Below are 16,928 nucleotides of genomic sequence, written 5' to 3' on the forward strand. Positions count from 1 at the left end.
AGTTCGATTGCACTGAGTGACTGCCTGTTAGGGCGCGAGTGGAGACTATTTGAAGGGTTGAGAGACATTCCTGAGCCGCGGGCTGCACCAATGGCAGACCAGAGGAGCGCACCCGCGCGCTCGCTGGGCGGACCCTGGGACCTCTTACCTCACACAGCTCGTCGCAGTCACATCCGAGACGCGCACAAAAATGCATTCCACAAGCTCAGCGGACAAATATTCCATATACTCACCATGTGCCAGACCTGGGGTGGGGAGGCGGGGGGGCGTTTCCGGTCACATCAAAGCTTAAGCGTCTGGTTGAATACGTATGTGCTATTATTAGCTTTTATATTATGGGACGACGTGAGCTTGGATTACCTGGACACTTTTATAGATGGCTCATGTTTATTTATATAGGCTAAGTAAAACCACAATATTATTCCTTCACTTATATTATCAATAGCTACTGTTTGCTACATATAAACAAGCTCCTCGTTCGCAAACTGTGCCCATCTGAAGACGTTTCATATTGTGTTATTTTTTAATGTGGCCACCAGGTGACTCAGTGAGCAACATAGTGAGACTTGTCTGTGCCGCTCAGGAACAATACCATATACAGCATAATAACATTCATACAATTACAAAAAAATAATATATATATATGTTTTTTTTAAGGAGAGCTCAGCATTGTTCATTCGATTTGACATCATCATTGCTCTCCTTTTTTCTTTTTTTTATTAAAAAAATATATATATTTTTTATAAATATATATATATATATATATATACATATATATATATATATATATATATTTTGTATGTGTATGTGTGTGTGTGTGTGCGTGCGTGTGTGTATTCATCAGTTCACCTAAAGCCTATAAAAAAAAATCCCATACTAATAATATAATATAATAATAAAATACAATAAAAATAATAATTAATGTATCAGCGTACTGTATCTATAAAATCTTTTTTTTTTCTGAGTACATCGTAAAATTCATATTTAAACCATAATTACAATTCCTCCACATTTTTTTTTCCTCAATCAGAATGTGTTAACTAATTAAATTTGATTACTAACCAAGCTAATTTCAATTTGTTAACTAGTTATTTAAACCATAATTACAATTCTTCCGCATTTTTTCTCAATCAGAATGTGTTAACTAATTAAATTTGATTACTAACCAAGCTAATTTCAATTTGTTAACTAGTTATTTAAACCATAATTACAATTCTTCCGCATTTTTTTTCTCAATCAGAATGTGTTAACTAATTAAATGTGATTACTAACTAACCTAATTTCAATTTGTTAACTAGTTGTTTGTAATTGGGAATATAAAAATCAGAAATATAGAAATAACCAATACGACAAGTACTACCACAAATTGATGCATCAATATTTGCATTGCCCTCTTATGTAGTCAATTCCGTACTCGTTAGCTGTGCTCTTATAACAATAAAAGAGCAATATAACAATTTCATTCATATCAAGAAAAGAAACCGATTTAAGGCCTTGTCTCCATATGTGCGTGCTGAAAATTCCAGCACAGTGCAAACATGGTGTTGGAAAACTGTTGGTCAGTATCTGTCACACAGCAACCCCATGTTTAAAAGTAGGTTCGACGTACAATATGTGACAAAGGACACCTGCTTACATGTTGTAAAGGCCAAACGAGGCGTTAAGGCGGTAACACATCTCACTGGTCCAAAACTGTGATTCAAATGGAAAACATTGTGGAGGTGGGAGCAGAGTTTTTTTCGCCCCGGAGGGAAGGATTGTTTGCTGATATCAGCCAGGTGGGACGACTACGCGAGTGTGACCTCACGGCGTGGGAGGAACAACTGACAGGACCGCGCTGGAGCGCCAAAAGCACTGATGAATACCAACCAAGCCGAGCCAACAACCTCGGCGGAAGCAGACCATAGATAACAAACGTTGACGCTGCGCATGCTCCGTTCAACTCGGGTCGAATCCCCATGCGGATTTATATCAGTGGATTGAGAGCAAAATCACAGCCTTTTTTTTCTTTTTTTTATAGATAAGCTTCTTTTTATACATAGTTCAATTTAATTTGTTGACCTGGAGACACCTCAGTATTTGCTTTATTTTATTATGAGTGTACTAATAATTTCAACACCAAACAATAGAAACAATTTCAAACATCCATTAAGATGTTGCCTGCAGCAATAAGTCGTTTACTTTTTTGAGGAGGCGGCCTGCCACTCCCGCGGTATCAGCTTGCAACGGCCCGGGGAGAGACCTCAAGTTCAGGTAACACAAAACGCCCAACAGAGATAGTGGAAAGTGTGTGTCAGAGGCCTCTGTAGCTACTTGTCAAACACACACGCGCGGTGACTCACTCAAAAACGTTAAGAAAATTTGGATAGCAGCCAGACGATCAATGTTGGAGAATGCTGAATCACGGGAAACTCGTTAATCAGTGACACTAGTAGAGAACCAACGTCCACCACAGGGCAGAACAGTTCTCATTTACATACATGGCTTTAATTTACATATTTTTCACTTAGAATTCACAGAAAGGTTTGCATGGTGGAAGATATTCTTAAATTGTATTTGATAAATAAGACATAAATGTGGGACAGGTTAGTGTAGTTCATTTGTCACATTTTTACCAGGAGTGGGGCTTGAACCCACAAGGACTACATGTCCATTGGATCTTAAGTCCAACGCCTTAAACACTCTGCCATCCTGGTGCACTGATTATTAAAACATATCAAATATTTAAAATGTGAATGATTTGTGAATGCAAAATGGCCACTGATGTTTTTTTTTAGTCAAACCCTGACTGCAGTTGAGCCCAGCGCAGAGTTTGCCATTTTGAGAAAAGTGATGTCATTTCATTAGAGCAGGTGATGGCAAATAAGCTTCTCAAAATGGCGGTGAACTGCAAGTTGAGGATAGAAAAACTTCTCGCCAGCCAATTCTGCAACACGGCTTCAATGTTATTTAGCAAAGCATTGACAAATGAAGTGCTAAGTGAATTTTGGGATGTCCTGTAAATACAAAATTTCTCCGTTGAAAGAATATGACTCATACATACGCTCATTGTTTTTATTATTATTAACCACAAAGCAACATGGCAAGGTTGGCATGCAAAACATGGGCCCTGGCAGTTGAAGCTATATACACTACAAAAAAAAAAAAATCGAAACAATTAATGGAACATTTTGTTTCTTTACATTTTTCATATTTTTTTTTTTTACTTGATTTTTATTTAGTGACCAATTTGTTGATGGGATTGCATATAAAATGTATTTGTTTATGTAATTTTTCACAAATGTATTTATTTCTTCAGCAACATAATAACATTATATGTTTATATTTAATATCCAAGGTATTTTTTCCATCCAGATTTATTTACATACATTTAAAATACCAAATAGCACTATTTTTTTCTCCCTCTCTCTCTCTCTCTCTCTCTCTCTCTCTCTTGGTGGTCAACTTACATAAATATATACATACAGAAATCTAACTATAAAAAAAGTTTTTGGGCAATTTGTTAATGTTTCTTCATTCTAATTATTCAAACATGTTGTTTATTCAGACTATTATAAATAGTGGTAATTATGCTCTGAATGTGTCTCTCAACATATACACAAAACCCCGTTATTCAGACTTTTTTGTCCATCTAGTAGAAGAGAAAAAAGAAGCTGAAATGATATCATCGAGCTAATTTGTAGATAAGTCCTCTTTTGTGTATGTGTGTGTGTGTGTGTGTCGTATATCAACAAAATAAATGAGGGCCATCTTAATGATATTTATCGACAGGGACTGATAACAGTGTCCAACCATGTCAAAACTGAACATTTGATGCAGAACACCAGGAAGTTTGTGAGTCAAAAAGTATTTTTCCCAAGAGGTGCAGAGGCGATGAGTTGGGATTTTTTTTTTTCTTCTGTTTCTCTGGTGCATGCCTGAACAGTGGCCGCTATAAATTGCTGATGCGAGCCATTCAGCAGCGCTTCTGTCAAACAGAGGAAATGATCTTATCTGTAACAGGAACTCATCTCTATTTTTGGTCATGAGAAAAGCATAAAACACACTCGCTTTCATTCGTCACCATGAGTCAAGACACTGTTCAGAATTTGGGGTCCGACCGTACGTATGTGAGGAAAAATGCATGGGAGAGAACGATAAATTGGTGGCAGTAAATAGTACAATCCCGACAAGTGATATCATGTCAGGATTATGTTTAATGGATGCTACATTCAGTCCTGTAGACATCCATGGTCACCCTTAGTTGTGGGTCGCTTCAGTGCAATGACTAATCCTGCTAAATGGACGTTGTTGACTAATGGACCGGCGGACCTCATGCTGAAGATGTTTTGTGTCTGAGTGGGTTTGTTTTTGTAAAAGCGCCGTTCCTCACGACCCCACAAGTGGATAGTAACATACGTAAACCTAAAAGACTTTCAATTATTTATGTGGTTTTCTACTTGGTTAATCTATTATATTACTCTATCAATTGGCAATGCCACTGAATCTTTGTGTAACACTGTCAAAATTTGCTTATATATATATATATATATATATATATATATATATATATATATATATATATATATATATATATATATATATATATATATATATATATATATATATATGTATATATATGTGTGTATATATATTTATTTATTTTTATTTTTATTTTTATTTTTATTTTTATTTTTATTTTTATTTTTATTTTTATTTTTATTTTTTAATTAATTAATTAATTTATTTATTTATTTATTTATTTTTTATTTATTTATTTTTTATTTATTTTTTTTATTATTTTTTTTAATTTTTATTTTTATTTTTTATTTTTATTTTTATTTTTATTTTTATTTTTATTTTTATTTTTATTTTTATTTTTATTTTTATTTTTATTTTTATTTTTTTACCCCAACCTGAAATCTAATAATATGCATATGGTGAACCATTCAAAATGTTAAAATTAGCCCATTTCAGGCAACTTTATTTTTCATGTTTTATTAAACTGCAAGTATTCATTTCATTAGCAGTGTCATGTTTGGGTTCTGTTTTTGGTTGTGTGTCTCCCTTGGTCTTGTTAAGTGTAATCCTGCCCTTCCTCGTGTCAACCAATCAGTGCCCTCAGCCACTTGTGTCTTGCCCCAGGTGTGTCTTGTTGTGTCATTCAGTTCATTGTCATTTCCCTCCCGTCATGCTACCATTTTTTGCCTTGCTGTCCGCGCCATGTTTTGTTTTCTCTTGCCGTTTGGAGTTCGCTTTTGTTTTGTAGTAATTAAAGTCCATTGTTTGTACATCACCTTTGCCTCCTTGCCCTGCTTCCCTGCAACCGGGTCCTCCGCCAAACTTTTACCTTCTTGACAAGCAGGACTAAAAATGAACAGAAGTGAGTTCAAATCAAAGTTGTTTTCTCCAAACTTTGAGGCCAAAGTAAACTACCGGTAATCAGTCACCCTGTGTGTGCGTTTGTTAGCCAAGGTTAGCTTAGCGTCAGACAGCGAGTGGACTAAAATAGTCTCCCTGGCAATATATACCGTATCTATAAATCTGTACAAAATGTTTTTGTTTTTTTTTAACAATTCTGATTTGTTCTTGTTTTAAACTCCTTTCCCTCAAACCTTGAGTTTTTATGCTAAAATTAGCTAAAATCCTCCATGTCAGTTAGCAATGTTCAAAATCTTGTGTGGTCACGAGGAACAGCGTTTTTGACAAAAACAAACCCACTATTAAATGGGTTGTCTTGTTTTTAAATGTAATTCTGTTTTGTTTGTGTGTTTTTGTCTTTATTAGTAGCAACATACTGTTAACAAAGTCAGTTATTCATAAAACATTTCATAAAGGAGTAAAAGATTTGGGAACCCCCATAAAAAAAATCAAAATTACAAAAACTTCCTACCCCACAATGTCTCCATAGGAAGTTGTAAAAATCATCCATGACGTTATCCAGTGGGCTTTACAGACCAAACGTATTTCCTTGTCCCTCAACACACATTTCCAAGCTCCACTTGCTGCGGAAACCCCATTTCCTGGCCTCCATCCTCGTAAAATCCACCTCTGATTTTGAGACGTCGCCGTGGAAACGTGGACATTAAACGTTCCATGATACCAAGGAGGCTATTTTACAGCATAGCGCCCCCTGCAGTCTGTAAAAGCTGCTAACACCTCATTCTGTCAATCATTTTGATTGACACTTGATTTAGCATTTGGAAGAATCAGGACAACTTGACTTCCGTTATAAGTAGAACAGTTGAATCACTAAAATAGTGAGTACTTTTGCCACTTCTAACAGCTGCTTATTGCTTTCTGTTGTGTTTTGTTTTTTCCCCTTGCGTGTTTTTCCCGCCCCGCCTTGAAGACCTGCACGTGTTTACTATTATCCCTCCTTCCTCCTATTTGATCTCGGCACGCCGTTGTCTTTGTGCTGCCTTGTTTGCGGTCCAGCGTTGTCCTCCTTTCCAGATTTTTCTATCTGACCCACTTTTCCATGACTTTGAAGCCTTTAGCCAAATGATACAAATTCCTCCACCTTATTGGACCCAGTCAAAAGAGTGCCACGCGTTGCTGGAGGCAAAATTCACACCCCAAACCTCAGAATTTTGAGGCCGAGGTGAGAACTTCAAAAGTGGTAAAATAGTGAGAATAAATGTTATTCCAATGTTCCGGGGGTATGGAAGGAGGTTCAGGTGCTAAACACTAGGCCACCATGCTGCCAGGATCAATATCAATAGGTTAAACACAATGATGATCATTTAATAACAATACATTAATATAAATTTAAAAAAAAGACTTAAGTTTTGCGTCAAAGGGCACGAGTGATTAGTGTGTATACCTTGAGTGTGACTGGTTGTTTGTTTATCCCTGCAATTGACTGGCAATTGGTTATAGGTGTACCTCGCCCGGGGCCAGTCGTCTATTTACAACACACAGGCACGGGATGATGGGGTCATGTGAATGTCTTCAAGTTTTTAAGCAAGACTTCCTGCGCAGTGTTGGGATGTTGATTTCGGCAGTAGTAAAGTAATCAGTCAGCGTTTGATTGAATGGGTTGCTGTTGTGATGATTTCTGCCTTAAAGCTTGAATTACAATCAATGTTTACACGTATTGTGCAGTGGTAGTAAAGGTTGGAAGCACATTCTGGGTGTGGTGGGTTTGGCTCATTGTGTATCTGACATTCCGATACACAATTAAAGTGAACTTGATTCTTTGAGGAGAAAAACCTCAGGCGATAGCAGGAAGACTTGTGGGCGGAGAGGCAAGTGATGGCCTGATGGTGTGGTGCGTTAGGAACGACATGGTGCCGTTCCCGCACAGTGACGGTTAGAATGAGTGTGAATGGTCCTTTGACCTCATGTGCCCTGTGAATGGTGACCAGTTCAGTGTGTAGTGCGCCTTTCGGGATGGATGGACGGTAGCTTGCTTGATGGATGGATGATGGATAGATGGATGGATGACAAATTGATGGATGGGATGGATGGATGACATCTTGCTTGATGGATGGATGATGGATGGATGACAAATTGATGGATGGATGACATCTTGCTTGATGGATGGATGATGGATGGATGACAAATTGATGGATGGGATGGATGGATGACATCTTGCTTGATGGATGGATGGATGGGTGGATGATATCTTGCTGGATGGATGGATGACATCTTGTTTGCTTGATGGATGGATGGATGGATAGATGGATGATAAATTGATGGATGGATGACATCTTGCTTTATGGATGGATGGATGACAAGTTGATGGATGGATGATATCTTGTTTGATGGATGGATGACATCTTGCTTGCTTGATGGATGGATGGATAGATGGATGATATCCTGCTTTATGGCTGGATGACAAATTGATGGATGATGGATGACAAATTGATGGATGGGATAGATGGATGATATCTTGCTTTATGGCTGGATGGATGGATGTATGGATGGATGACAAATTGATGGATGGATGACATCTTGCTTTATGGATGGATGACAAATTGATGGAAGATTGGGTTGGATGGATGATATCTTGTTTGCTGGATGGACGTCATCTTTCTTGATGGATAGATGGTTGGATGGATGACAAATTGATGGATGGATGGGATGGATGGATGATATCTTGCTTTATGGATGGATGACAAATTGATGGATGGGTGACATCTTGCTTTATGGATGGATGGATGGATGGATGATATCTTGTTTGCTGGATGGATGTCATCTTTCTTGATGGATAGATGGTTGGATGGATGATTGAAATCTTGATGGATGGATGGATGAAATCTTGATGGGTGGATGGATGGATGACAAATTGATGGATGGGATGGATGGATGACATCTTGCTTTATGGATGGATGGGATGGATGGATGATATCTTGTTTGCTGGATGGATGTCATCTTTCTTGATGGATAGATGGTTGGATGGATGATTGAAATCTTGATGGATGGATGGATGGATGGGATGGATGGATGATATCTTGTTTGCTGGATGGATGTCATCTTTCTTGATGGATAGATGGTTGGATGGATGATTGAAATCTTGATGGATGGATGGATGGATGAAATCTTGATGGGTGGATGGATGGATGACAAATTGATGGATGGGATGGATGGATGACATCTTGCTTGATGGATGGGTGACTTCTTGCTTTATGGATGGATGGATGATATCTTGTTTGCTGGATGGATGTCATCTTTCTTGATGGATAGATGGTTGGATGGATGATTGAAATCTTGATGGATGGATGGGTGGATGAAATCTTGATGGGTGGATGGATGGATGGATGACAAATTGATGGATGGGATGGATGGATGACATCTTGCTTTATGGATGGATGGATGGGATGGATGGATGATATCTTGTTTGCTGGATGGATGTCATCTTTCTTGATGGATAGATGGTTGGATGGATGATTGAAATCTTGATGGATGGATGACATCTTGCTTTCTTGATGGATGGATGGATGGATAGATGGATGATATCCTGCTTTATGGATGGATGACAAATTGATGGATGGATGACATCTTGCTTTATGGATGGATGGATGGATGGATGACAAATTCATGGATGGATGGGATGGATGATATCTTGCTTTATGGATGGATGTCAAATTGATGGATGGATGACATCTTGCTTTATGGATGGATGGATGGATGGTTGGATGACAAATTGATGGATGGATGGGATGGATGGATGATATCTTGCTTTATGGATGTATGACAAATTGATGGATGGGTGACATCTTGCTCTATGGATGGATGGATGATATCTTGTTTGCTGGATGGATGCCATCTTTCTTGATGGATAGATGGTTGGATGGATGATTGAAATCTTGATGGATGGATGAAATCTTGATGGGTGGATGGATGGATGACAAATTGATGGATGGGATGGATGGATGACATCTTGCTTGATGGATGGGTGACTTCTTGCTTTATGGATGGATGATATCTTGTTTGCTGGATGGATGTCATCTTTCTTGATGGATGGATGACATCTTGCTTGATGATGGAAGTGTCAGTGTCAAGGAACCCATTGCAATTCTCAAACTTTGCAAACATATATTGCTATTTCTTCTGAAATGTTTAGCACATTTTTTTTCAATCTGGAGAGATAATTGCCCTCGTTTTCAATGAGGTCTTTGTGACATACAGCACAGAAACACAAACAACAATAGAGCAAGCATTCGACACAATGACCCCAAAAATGAATGTCCTTCTTTACCATATTATTAAAATGGTACATGGTAACAATTGAGTTGCATTTGAGTAACCGTTGACTGTGGAAGCCCTCCAAGAATATTGGAAAAGTGAGACCAATTTCTTCATTGTTGCTGTCGATTGAAAATATTTGGCTTTCACATCAAGAGGAAAATGAGACCAACAGTTGAGCTTTTATTTCCAGGTATTTACAGTCCATCTGGATCTGATACACAACTTTGAAGCTCAAAGCCTTATTTGCAACAAAAAGATGCATATTTTTAGGTAAGCAAACAATTCAATATATGCTACACTTGGGTTGGCAGTAGCTCAGCCAGACTCTTGAACTCAAGAACTGGAAGGTCATAGTTCAAGTCCTGCTGTGAACACAATGGCCTCAAGTCGTTTTAGCAAGATGTTAGTCTGCATGAAAAGTATACATTTTATGAATATGCCTATTGTATACTTATTAAATTGCAATCAAATAATGCTTTTTATGTCTCACCACAATTTTTTGTTCTTTTTCCCATTCACTCTTCTCGTTAGCCTCTCTGCTTTATTTATTAATAATTTCATTTCAATGTGTTTAACTCATTCACTGCCATTGACGGCTATAGACGTCAACAATTAATTTGAACTATTTCTATTAGTTTAACATTTTTTTTTCCACTTTTGTTAACAAGATTATGAAAAAAACTAGATATTTTAGATATGAAATGTGTGATTAATTACAAATTTTAATTTTTAATTTTAATTTTAAAATTTTTAATCATAATCAATCGCATGACTTCACTAGTTAACTCACAATTAATCAAAAAAATTATATCTGTTCAAAATGTACAATATAAAATATAGGTTTTTATACTGTTAACAAAAGTAGAAAAAAATGTTAAACTAATAGAAATATTTTCAATGAATTTTTTACGTCTATAGCCGTCAATGGCAGTGAATGAGTTAATGAAGGATTAGCCAATTTTGCCAAAATCATGAGGGATAGGCAAAAAGTATTTATTTATTTATTTGGCTCCAAATTGTAGGTCGCAGCTGTATGTTTTCTTCCTCCACATCATACGCACGCGTGCTCGTGGACAGCAGACTATCAACGTATTTATGACTTTCCAAGAAATGGCCGCCGAGCTGCTCGTGTATAGTAAGAACATTCTTGGCCATTTTTTGAATGTGCTGACAGAACATCCCCGCTGCGTTACGGCTTCGACTTCATCACCTCCCCGCGGTCAGCGCACGGCGAGACGTTTGGAGGTCAACACGTCACTTGGGTTCCTTTTAAGATCCGTGGCGCGACTGACCTACATTAAAGGTAGCAGATGAGGCTCCGATGCATTTGGTTGTCACTTTTGACCTAAATAAATACAACTGTATCCGTATGTTGGTGTCATCCTGTAGGTTCCAGGCTAATATGCTTCTTCTATGATCTCATCTGTGAGGTTCTACCTGATACTTGTGAGGCCCTATCTTTGGGATTCCTTACATTCTTATGCGTGTGTTTGCTAAATCAAACCAGCTGGGGGAGGGGAGGGGGTGATATTTCCCAGTAGCTGTGTGGCACAGACTTGCCCTAAGCTATAGGTTATTCCGCTTAAACACGTGCTGGAATTCCCTGTCTACGCTGCACATGATCATGTTTGTCTCCTGTTTCACGTCCAATACCCTCGAGCCCTGTAATGTATATATTTAAGTATACTTTGCGGGAAGTATAAATCAGTGCATGATGTGGAATTGCGAACAAATCCTGTGCCCTCTTACGGTTCTGTTGCGTTAACCGAAATTTGTATTGGAGGCGGAGCTACACTGAAAAAGATAGTAAATGATGCAAGCAGAATAACAAAAAATCGATTCTCCTAAGAATCGCGATTCAGAATCTGTTTTAAATGTCCCAAAATCGATTTTATTTAAATAATTTTATACGGTCTTCCCTTTGTTTGTGTGTGCCTTTATTGGGAGCGCTGTTCATGTTGTGCTCAATTTGGCCACTTAGGGGCAGTGTGGTTCCGCGCGGTCTGATACACTGTTAAGTTTTGCCACATTAGAGAGTAGAAGGAAAAAGTCACGTTCAAGTTATTCCAATAAAAGTTGTTTTTTTGCAGCGTGGTGCCGTTCTTTTGAGTGATAAAAGTGCTGAGAGTAGAGCGCTAATTAGCATTAGTGAGTCAGACTGGAGTAGATCGTTACGATTCCTTGAACATCTATAAATTGAAGCAAAATTCATTGTCAATCAAATCATTTTGAATCAAAAATCGTTCTTAATCGAAAATCGATTCTGAATTAAATCGCACACCCAAAAATCGGAATTGAATCGAATCGTGAGACATTCAAAGATAATAATGACTATATGATTAATGTTGACATTTTGTGAGGTGAAAAGTTGTAATGTTAAAAGCAAAAATGTGTGATATTAAGATTTAACTGTTAAAGGTTGCTGATGATATATCTGATTCATACGGAATGTTGGTCTCAGAATGGTGCATTTAGGTTCGCATGGGAATTTTGACACGCACTCATTAAACTGAATACTTTATTCTCATAACTTTTTGTCAAAATAACGTGACTTTATTCTTTGAACGTTCTGACTTAATAACACAATAACTTTTGTCAAATCTTTAAGACTTAAATGTTTTTTCTTTTCATTAGAGGCAAAACGATTAATTGATTAATCGGTTATCAAAGTAATTGATTATTTTTGATAATCGCTTAATCTTTTAGATCTTGCTTTTAATTTAAAATGGTCCAAAACCTTATACTTTCAGCTTCGCAACAGTAATGTAGTTCTACATGAAAGCAGACTGATTGTCTTTACAATTACAAAAAAAATAATAATAATAACTTTTACTTTGGAGAACAATGATCAACTTTTTTTCTGCCGTGTTTCGGACCAAATTAGTAACTGAATTATTTGATTTATGTTTGCATTTTTTCTGCACTGTTAAGAAACGTTCTGTTTTTCAATGAAATAATGGAAAGGAAATCAAAACATGTTTATAAATCCGATTGATCAATTAATCAGCAAAGTAAACGACAGATTATTCGATTATTTTTCACCTATCAGCTAACCAGAAGTGGTTCTAAATACTATTAAGTGATATTAGCTGATTAATGTACAGCGCATCTGGTGCTTACTCAGACTTCATTTATGTACGATTTTTGACATTCATAATTTTTTTTTCAATCCTACTTTTTTTGTGTGTAACATTATGACTTCATACTTAGAACAGCATTGCTTTTTTTTCCTGGAAAAAAAAACAACATGATTTTATTGTGATAATTCCATTTGCCCTTGAGGGACAATAAATACATTTCATAACATTTGGAAGTCCTCTGCTCTTGGAATCAAGTCTTTGATTTCATCATTTTAAGACTTTCTTTTTGCAGTTTTACTTTTTTTTTTTCCACGTTTAAGTATTGTTGATGTGTGTAAATGTCACAAGTGGCATTTAAGCGTTAATTCAAAACACGTGTACTGTGCAGTCAAGTTCATGTGCGAGGCTTTTTTTTGCTCCGTCATTCCACGGCGCTTCTCCTGGAAACCTTTCAATGTCGTCTGGTGCCGTCTCTGTGAAGAAGCTAATGAACAACAGGAGCCACTTTTTCTTTTTCTTTTCTTTTTTTATTATCGTCTGTGCTTGGTAAAGAAGAGTCCCTCTTATTTCCAACATCTCGAGTGGCTCATTCCAGTCACTGGCGAGACTTTGGCCAAAGAACTCAACTTTACAATAGCATTTAATACATTTCCACAATCAATCTGATTATCCTGTGTATACAATTCATCCTTTTGTTTTTTAAAATGTTTTATGTTCTTATCACTGAGTTGGCCACTCTAGCAATATTTTGACTAGTGTGCACACAAGTGTGACGGAGGCCGGTTTGGGTGCCCGGGACGGCTGCCTAAGAATGCGGCAAACACAAACATAGCCTGGTCTTTATCTCTTCAACTTTCTGGGCTCGCCTGACGCATTTTTTGAAGGTCTTAAAGGAAGTGTGTGATTTGTGGCATCTGCAAAGGGGGGGGTCGTTCACTTGAGGAACACGTGAGTGAAGCATCCCGCTTGGATAACTCGCTAGTACAAATGCAAATATTGCTTACTAAGCATTGGACATCCATTTGTCATGAAGTTTTTTTTTTGAAGATTTCACTTTTCTTTCTTTGCTTTGATCCTTCCTCGGGTCTCCTGACAACCTCACGACTCTAGCTGGATTCTAGAGAGAGAGAGAGAGAGAGAGAGAGAGAGAGAGAGAGAGAGAGAGAGAGAGAGAGAGAGAGAGAGAGAGAGAGAGAGAGAGAGAGAGAGAGAGAGAGAGAGAGAGAGAGAGAGAGAGAGAGAGAGAGAGAGAGAGAGAGACCTACCTACCTACCTACCTACCTACCTACCTACCTACCTAGATTCAAACCCCGCTTGGATAACTCTTCAGATAGTCCAGTGGAGCTTTGACATGGTAAACAGGAGGTGATGGTTCGAATCCCACCTTCACCAGATTGCAGTCCAAGTTTTACAGCAAGTGGCAAAATGGAGATGGATATAAACGGTTGGATTTTGCTGCGTAACTCATATTCCAAAAATGTAATATTAATCAGAATGTCATGTTTAGACTAGCGAGGTCACATATAACATATTATTGTCAAGAAATGTTTAAGGTTGACTTCCGTTCAGATTTTTATTGAACTCCAAGAGAATAAAGGCAGTAAGCAAACTCAGTCAGCCAAAATTTACATCCAGAGACTTACATGTTACATGTAGACTTATTGTCACATGCTACCCTGCCAAGCCCCGCCCCTTCCAGTCACATGCTGCACTATGTATACTGTATAGTCTCTTAAATGCAGCGTTCTTTTTCTTGGAAATTTTAAGATCTTCTTCTTCTCCCGTCTCATCATTTGACCTCGTCCTCCGTTCCAATGAAGCTCTCCAAAATCTTTATTTATTTATTTTTAATCATTTTTACCATCCGCGATAGCTTACTTTTTTTTTTTTTTTTTACAACCCTACCACAAGACAAGTGTTTTTACATGTGTGCGGATGCACCGGATTTTCCAAAATAAAAATTCTTTCTGACTGTGATCATCAATAAAATATTTGGTGTTCATTCTCTCTATGTGGCCCGGCAGTTGGAAACGGCTGGTATACGAGCCTCCATAACTATGCAGAACTGGCAAACCCTCACAAGCAGTAAGTTATAAATGCAGACGGTTGGCGTGCGCTCGGTACCTTCGTGTTATCTCGGTTGCTCGGGAGGACACTAAAACACACCATGTAGGATTATTTTTCTTGCCGTTCAGCGATGGCGACCCACCACGCCATGTTTAAAATATACAGTACATGTGCTTGTAATACTTTTACAAGGTGGAGTTTTTTTTTTTTTTTTTAGACTGTACAGTTTGTTCACTATCGACATTTTCATCGTGTGTAGCGAAGTACGCAGTAACGGGCTGTCAGGGAAATCTAAATTTGAGTATTTGATCCGTGAAATTGTCATTTCCCAAAAGTCTGTTTATTTCATTTTGTAGCATTTCTCTTGACTGCACTTCTTCCAGTTAGTCTAATTCACCTTTCATGTGCTGCCGTGTCAATATAATCTGCTCAGGGCCTTCAGAATCAATAGCGATGGTGAATTTACACAGTATAAGAAGTTGGACTGTTTTTTTTCTTCTTCTTTTTTTCTCCCCGGATTTTCAAATTTGCATCACAGGTTTTAAATTTTTAATTATTATTATTATTATTATTGTACTCGTGTTTTTTTTAATTCAATTAGTTTATTTATTTATTTATTTTTAAAGGATTTGTTTTAGTTTAGTTATGTGGTTTTAGTCTTGTGTGTATACATACACTGAAAAAAATGGGGATTGATATTTACTTGAAAAAATCTAGTAAATTACTTGGAAAAAAATAGTAAATTTTTTTCACATCACAAATTCTAGTTAAACTCTGTCAAATTTATTCAGAATTTCTGAGCGCATCAACCTTCAGAAGCTTTTTCAAGTAAATATCACTCCCTTTTTCAGTATTTGTCAAGTGCGAGATAAAAAAAAAAAAGTCACTCAGTTTTGTGTTAAAAAAAAGTAAACTACAATTCTCAACTAACCTTGGTTCTTTGCTAGCTATGGAAGTAGGCTGCATCAATATCAAAATACTGTAAGTACCTATCAGCTAACCAGAAGTGGTTCTAAAGACTATTAAGTGATATTAGCTGATTAATGTACAGCGCATCTGGTGCTTACTTAGGGTGCAGGGCTCAGACTTCATTTATGTATGATTTTTGACATTCATAATTTTTTTTCCATCCTACTTTTTTTGTGTGTAACATTATGACTTCATACTTAGAACAGCATAAATACATTTAAAATGAACCCTAAAAGCTGTTGTATTATAGTGACAAAAAATGAAAGACATTTTCATTATAATATAATAATAATAATAATAATAATAATAATATAGTTACAGTTGTGTTTTTTCTAAAAACATTTTTATTTTATTTCATTAAAAATCTTTTTGGGAGTTTTAGTCATTTTATTGGTGGATGAGAGCAAGCCAAGTTTGACAAGCAAAACACATCTGTTGATCTGCACACATTAACAATAATTAATAGTTAAATTAAAATTTATACTAAATATAGCCTAATCATTTCATCATCTGCATCTCAGGTTGTTTTTTTTTTTATGTTATGTTTTTGTCACGTTATTAGATACATATTAATGAATGATGTCCGTAGCACATTCGAGTGCTGTTCTGTTGCATTTGGTGTAGTTTGAAGTTGAGGAAGTCATCCGTTGAGGCTCGGGTGCTAAATCCACAAACCGTCCAGCGGCATGAAGTGATATTTCTCGGTAATGCCATTTCTTTCCCGGCACACTCAACAGGTGCCACCTGCCACCGTGGCGACATCCGCATGAATTGTGGCTTTTGACACTTGCCAAGCGGTGACTCAGTGTCTTGCAACTGGCCGGTACGCAAGTTGTGAAAAGCAAAAACGATTGTGTGTCCTGCAACGTTTAGGCATCACTTCCCGTTATCAACAAGTGGGCGCATGCAAAATTTTCTCCGGAGTCTCCATTTTTTTATCACGTTCTCTGCAAGTCTGTGAATTTGTATATTTCAACACAGCATACTTCGTGGCTGATTAAGATATATGTAAGATAATGGCTTTCCTAATTTGACATGTGCTAACCAGATGTGGTGCACGTCCTCACCAAACAATAAATAGGAACTTTGATTAGATTGCTCCATGTGGAGACATTCAAATGCGTCATAAATATTGTA

General features: G+C 37.1%; 1 non-coding gene across 1 annotated transcript; it reads right to left on the reverse strand.

Moving 5' to 3' along the window:
- Window positions 1-2,612: 2,612 nt before the first annotated feature.
- Window positions 2,613-2,696, reverse strand: trnal-uaa (transfer RNA leucine (anticodon UAA)). The gene has a single exon. It is a non-coding gene; the product is annotated as a tRNA-Leu (tRNA).
- Between the last annotated feature and the right edge of the window lie 14,232 nt (window positions 2,697-16,928).

Source organism: Vanacampus margaritifer, chromosome 1, assembly GCF_051991255.1.
Source record: "Vanacampus margaritifer isolate UIUO_Vmar chromosome 1, RoL_Vmar_1.0, whole genome shotgun sequence".
Classification (NCBI taxonomy): Eukaryota; Metazoa; Chordata; class Actinopteri; order Syngnathiformes; family Syngnathidae; genus Vanacampus; species Vanacampus margaritifer.